The sequence below is a fragment of the Microtus oregoni genome, unplaced genomic scaffold, assembly GCF_018167655.1.
Source record: "Microtus oregoni isolate MIOR12 unplaced genomic scaffold, Mior012 000003F_ref0000135, whole genome shotgun sequence".
Taxonomy (NCBI): Eukaryota; Metazoa; Chordata; class Mammalia; order Rodentia; family Cricetidae; genus Microtus; species Microtus oregoni.
In genome coordinates this window covers 8,018,436-8,024,470 of record NW_024543062.1, presented here as the reverse complement: position 1 = coordinate 8,024,470, position 6,035 = coordinate 8,018,436, and positions in this window count along the sequence as shown.

Sequence of the window (6,035 nt, the reverse complement as noted above, 5' to 3'; positions counted from 1 at the left end):
AGGCTCAAGTCACTATGCTCAGCTAAGATAGTAAAGATTTTGCCAGGCGCAATGGTGCATAGCGCTGAGTACCTGTAAACACAGTCCTCAAGAAGTGGCAGCTAGAGGCTCAGGACATGTGGGCAGCTTGCATTACATAGGAGACCCCCGCTTTATGAACAAAATTAAGGGGGAGAAGTTAGCCAGGCAGTTTGATTGTGAACCCAGCTCCCATGGATTCTTAATTTCTTTTCTTTCCTTTATTTTTTTTTTTTCCAAGACAGGGTTTCTCTGTAGCTTTGGAGCCTGTCCTGGGACTAGCTCTTGTAGAGCTGGCTGGTCTCGAACTCACAGAGACCTGCCTGCCTCTGCCTTCCAAGTGCTAGGATTAAAGGCATGCAACCCCACTGCCTGGTGGATTCTTAGTTTCTTTTCTTTTCTTTCTTTTTTTGGTTTTCGAGACAGGGTTACTCTGTGGCTTTGGAGCCTGTCCTGGAACTAGCTCTTGTAGACCAGGCTGGTCTCGAACTCACAGAGATCTGCCTGCCTCTGCCTCCCGAGTGCTGGGATTAAAGGCGTGCGCCACCACCACCTAGCTAGTTCTGGGAATTGAAGTCCAGTTGCCAGTCTTTTGCAGCTTGATCACTGGCCCCAAACTGGTTTTTTGTTCGTTTGTTTTTCTTTTTCGGTTTTTCTTTTTTTAAAAAAAAATATTTATATATTATGTATACAATATTCTGTCTGCATGTGTGTCTGCAGGCCAAAGGAGGGCACCAGACCTCATTACAGATGGTTGTGAGCCACCATGTGGTTGCTGGGAATTGAACTCAGGACCTTTGGAAGAGCAGGGCAATGCTCTTAACCACTGAGCCATCTCTCCAGCCCCCTCTTTTTCAGTTTTTCGAGACAGGGTTTCTCAGTAGCTATGGAACCTGTACTGGAACTAGCTCTTGTAGACCAGGCTGGCCTCGAACTCACAGAGATCCGCCTGCCTCTGCCTCCCGAGCGCTGGGATTAAAGGTGTGCGCCACCACCACCCTGCCCAAAGCTGTATTTTTGGTGCTCAGTGTTCTCACTAAGTAGAAACAACTCTCACTTTTCAAGGTGTCCAGGTGGACTGAACAAGATATCACATGGAAAAGCACTCCCAAGAGCTGACTGCTGCCAAACTAGGCATGGACACAGGCTCCTCCAACTCATGCCAAGGCCTCGAGACAGTAGATTAACCAGGGTGGCAGAGAGCAGGTGCCGCTTCGTCTGCAGCCTCTCAGCCTACCTGACAAGCGATGGAGGGGCTCTCTAAGCCTGAAGCCTCTCACACAGGGGCAACCAGACAGCGGAAATAGAAGCCAATGATGGTGCCAACACCCGTGTCCCAGTCGGCCTGTGGGTGACCTCGGGCAGGTCAGTCCTTGCTCTGAGTATTTATCTGCTGAGACTGAGTTAGTAAAGACTTCCACTCGAGTGGCAGGGCCAATCATAAGACAACACAGGCTCCGTTAGGATGATCCTACACATATAAATTGCTGTGATAGAGCAGGCCGTGGTAAAATCCTCAGGCTAACCGGAAGGACGAAAGGAAAGGACACGACCTCGTAGGTGTGGTCGGAGAGCATAGTCAAAGGCGGGGACATCTGGGAAAGTCCAGAGTGGACGTGAGCAGACTGTGCTGGGTTATGGGGGTGGGGGTAGGGAAAATGACAACGGTGCCGGTGACGACCAGGTGCAGCAGCCACGAGGCCAAAGGTGCAAATGGGAGGGTAACCAAAATGTCTGGGTTATATAGGAAAAGCCTAAGGTCAGCCCAGCTCTGGGCTGGATAGTTCAGGGTAGAGCACAGGGAATATCAGCCTTACCCAGTAACAGGTGAGGACTGAGAGACGCTGGGAGAGGCGGCCATGTTTGCTTTTGATATGTTAAATAGGTACCTCAGCCTTTGTCCCGGATTTAAACTTAACTACACAGAGTAGCTCAACACCCATAAGACCGGTAGGAAAACTGAGTTCCAGGTTAACCTGACTGCAGTGTGATGACACCCCCCCCCCCACCAGAGACCTCAAAGTCAAGGATGGTCAGGCAGAGCTGAACACCTAGGAGGATAAGCAAGGTCAGGAGGTCGTTCATTTTTGGTCACATGACAAATTTCAGGCCAACATGGGCTATATTATCTTGTCTCAAAACAAAATAACAAAACCCCTCAGTTTATTGCTCATGCTGGCCAGAGGTGGGTAACCTTTTCCAACCCTTTTTGTTTATTGTATGTTTTTGAGCTAGTGTCCAGGATAGCCAGAGCAACACATAGAAACCCAGTCTTGAGAAAAAAAAAATGTCCTTCATGTAAACAACAGTAGGGGGTTAAGATACAGTTCGGTGGGTAGAGTGCTGGCTTACGTGAAGTTCTGGGTTCCTTAGCACAGCATGAATGAGCTGCGGTGAATGGTGGTTCACGTCTGAAATCCCAACACTGGAGAGGTGGGTAGAGGAGGGAGGAACAGAAGTTCAAGGTCATCTGTGGCTGTGTAGAAAGTTGGAAGCTAGCCTGGGCTACCTGAGATCTTGACTAAAACAATCTTTTTTCTAGACGGGATTTCTCTGTGTACCAGTGGTAGCTGTCCTGGAACTCACTTTGTAGATCACTCGGGCCACGAACTCATAGAGATCCGCCTGCTTCTACCTCCTGAGTACTGAGATTAAAGGCCTGCGCCATCACCGCTCAGTAAAAAACAAACAAAACAAAACAAAACAAAAAAAAAAACAAAAAAAAAAGGAAGGAAGAAGGAAAGACGAGCTGCCCTGTGGCCCAGATGTTGGTGGCGGTAACTGGCAATGTCTGCAGGGCTGAAACGTAGCATAAACTCTTGGGAGGGCTAGCCCGTCCAACCTTGAGCATGCAACACCATGGACCAGAAACCATTATCCGACCAGACCTAGAACTCTCCTGGGGAAAAGGGGGTGGGTAGAGGGTTTGTCCCAAAGAGGGCGGCTCCATTGCCCTCCTCCGGCCCGCCCTGCAGCAACCTGCAGTTTGCTGTGACTGGCTGTACCAGCTCCCGCCCATCCAATCAGAATCCTTCAAGGAGAATGAGGCGTGGCCTCGGCCTTTCTTGCGCTCCTGCGGTGACTCAGCTGGAAGGCGCGAATTGTGTGGGACGGAAGGGCACAGCCACGTCACGTCCTCTGCTACCGTGTCCGCGTCCAGGTCGTGGAGGCTTGCGGGGCTCTAGTGGGAATGCCAGCACCTGGCCCCTGATGTTTTTCGGTGACCGAGCAAAACCCTAGAACTGTCATTGGGCTTTTGTTTCCTCCCTTTGCACAGCTGACATCAACACTTCCCGGGGCAGGGCCTTCGAGTGCAAAGCCCTGGAAATTTGGAGCTTGACCTTACAGGAAGACAACCTCAACTGCCTCATTTAAAAAAAAAAAAAATTATTTTATTATTTTATTTTTTTGCTAATACCTCAATCCTCAATGTTTGGCTCCAGCCCAGGTTGTCAGGCAGGTGTAACAACAAATAAATCGGGGAGGATAGCAAGCTACAGGAACTTAGAGACAAAGACTTCATGTCTACATGATGAGGGGCCAGGGCTGGTGTGATGGAAGGCTCGGCGGGTAAAGGGATTCTCTCTAGAATTCTGTACGAATCCCAGGGACCCGCGTGGTAGAAGGAGAGACCTCCTGTGACCTCTACCAAACACAGGCACGAAATACCTCTTTCTTTATTTTTTTTATTTCTTTTTTGTTTTGTTTTTTGAGACAGGATTTCTCTGTAACTTTGGAGCCTAGCCCGGAACTCGCTCTGTAGACCAGGTTGGCTTCAAACTCAGAGATGTGCCTGCTTTGGCCTCCCAAGTGCTGGGATTAAAGGCGTGCATCACCAAGGCCCGGACTTTTGTTTGTTTTTACATATTTATTTTGTGTGTGGAAATACACATGTGTGCGATAATCCACATGTAGGGTCAGAATGTAGGGGCCAGAGGACAACTAGTTTTTTGTTTGCTTTTTGAAGACAGTTTCTCTGTAGCCTCAGCTGTTTTCGAACTCGATCTGTAGTCCAGGCTGGCTTTGAGCTCACAGACATCCACCGCCTCTGTCTCCCAGTGCTGGGATTAAAGGCATGGGCCACCACACCCAGTTTTTATTTAGCATAGTGGGTAAGGGGCATCAGAGAGAGGGCTCATCAGTTAGTTGCACTGGCTGCTCTTCAGCGGACCCAGGACTGAGCCAGCACTCACAGGAAGCTTATACCTGACTACAACGCTAATCTTCAGGGACCTAATGCTCTCTTCTGGCCTCCTCGGGCACCGGGCACACATGTGGTACACAGACATACATGCGGGCACATCACCCATACACATAAATTCTTCTTTTTTTTTTTAAATGAGCAAAATGCCAACTGAGAAATGGACAAGATAGAGAGATGGCTCAGTGGTTTGGAGCTCACACTGCTCCTCCAGGATGCAGCTGTGGGTAAAACCCTCTAGAGAGGAACGAAGATGGGAGAAGCATCAGCGACATGACACAGGAGGAAGAGACTGGGCAGATTTAAGAGAGATAGGAATGGGGGATGGAGATAAGGAGGAGGAAAACCCACGATTTCACACTTTGTTTGAAAATGTTATAATTAGTGCCAGGCAGTGGTGGCACACGCCTTTAATCCCAGCACTTGGGAGGCAGAGGCAAGTGGATCTCTGTGAGTTTGAGACCAGCCTGGACTACAAGAGCTAGTTCCAGGACAGGTCCCAAAGCTACAGAGCAACCCTGTCTCGAAAACCAAAAACCAAACAAACAAAAGGCATAATTAGCCAGGCATAGTGGCATAGGCCTTTCATCCCAGTACTTAGGACGTGAGTTCAAGGATAGCCTAATCTACATAATGAGTTTCAGGCCACCTAGGGCTGCAGAGTGAGACCCTGTTTTAAAAAATAGAAAGAGAGAGACTATATAGAGAAAGAGAGGTATCTAATACCTTGTTTGCTAACCTAAAAATAAAATGGGGAGGGGCTAGAGAAATGAATGAGTATAGAGAACCGGCTGCTCTTCCAGAGGCCTAGGGTTCATTTCCTAGCACCTAAATCAGGTAGCTCACAACTTGCTCCTAACTCCAATTCCAGGAGATATGACACCCTCTTCTGATCTCCAGGGGAACATGCAAACATGTTGTATATATGTATGAGTGCACACGCATGCACATGAGCACAGACACACACAATAAAAAAAATCTGCGTGTGGGGGGAAACAATTGGAGGAGTTGTGGCTCAGTGAGTACTTGCCTTGCATGAACTAGGTCCTAGGTTCAATCACCAGTCCTGCAAAAATAAAACCAACCAAACAAACAGCAGAAATGAAGTCTAAAGAAAGCAGTAAAGAATATCCTGAATAGGGGCTGAAGAGATGGCTCAGCAGTTAAGAGCACTGGCTGCTCTTCCGGAGGACCTGGGTCCAAGTCTCAGCACCCACAGGGCAGCTCACACTGTTTTCAACTCTTGTTCCAGAGATTGAGGTTAGCCTAGTTTACAAAGTGTGTTCCAGGACAGCCAGGGCTATACAGTGAAACCCTGTCTTGAAGAACAAAACAAAACAAAAGAACAAAAACCCAATCTAGAGATGCATAGATGGCCAAGGGAAGAAGGTGTGCGGCCTCTCTGGAAGCCCAGGCCGCCTTAAACTCCTAATCCTCATGCTTCAGCACATAAATGCTTGGATCACAGACTTCTACCACCACCATCAATTCAGGCAGGGTCTCTCCCTCTAGACAAGGTCTTTTGTAGCCCAGGCTGACCTTGAACTCCTGATCCTCCAGCCAATGACTCCTTCAAAGAGGTAACAGCACAGGTGGGTACTGTCATTTTATTTTCCTGGTTTGTTCACTCAGGCTCTCTCAGTCTAACTCTGGCCTGAAACTTCCAGCGTTCTTGCTTCCTCAGCACCCTCAGTACAGGGACTGGGAGCTGGACTTCCTCTCCTTTCCTGGATCTAGATTTGTGAGTGTGTGATAGAATAGGGAGGATGACCAGAAGCTCCTCGAGGAGCCTGAGGCTCCATGGTGATTCAGCGTT